At 54.9% G+C, this 286-nt stretch overlaps 1 protein-coding gene and 1 long non-coding RNA gene across 2 annotated transcripts in view; one reads left to right on the top strand and one right to left on the bottom strand.

The window, feature by feature from the left end:
* The window catches only part of LOC107699359 (bis(5'-adenosyl)-triphosphatase-like), a 308,330-nt gene that overhangs the window by 115,094 nt on the left and 192,950 nt on the right, over nt 1–286 (bottom strand). The gene's annotated exons all lie outside the window — the stretch shown is intronic.
* Nucleotides 1–286, top strand: part of LOC107699360 (uncharacterized) — a 6,442-nt gene that overhangs the window by 3,329 nt on the left and 2,827 nt on the right. The gene's annotated exons all lie outside the window — the stretch shown is intronic.

Raw genomic sequence — 286 nt, forward strand, 5'->3', positions numbered from 1 at the left:
ATAGCCGTGACAGGACAGGCAAAGAGTTCACAAACGGCCTCCATAGCCGTGACAGGACAGGCAAAGAGTTCACAAACAGCTTCCATAGCCGTGACAGGAGGGGCAGAGGGTTCACAGACGGCCTCCATAGCCGTGACAGGACATAAAAAGAGTTTACAGACGGCCTCCATAGCCGTGACAGCGTAGGACGAGAATTCACAAACGGCCTCCATAGCCATGACAGGATGGGCAGAGAGTTCACAGGTGGGCACTACTGACACCTCTGGAGGTTCTGAGGGCTCACACG

The sequence above is a fragment of the Sinocyclocheilus anshuiensis genome, unplaced genomic scaffold (assembly GCF_001515605.1).
Source record: "Sinocyclocheilus anshuiensis isolate Anshui unplaced genomic scaffold, SAMN03320099.WGS_v1.1 scaffold42, whole genome shotgun sequence".
Taxonomy (NCBI): Eukaryota; Metazoa; Chordata; class Actinopteri; order Cypriniformes; family Cyprinidae; genus Sinocyclocheilus; species Sinocyclocheilus anshuiensis.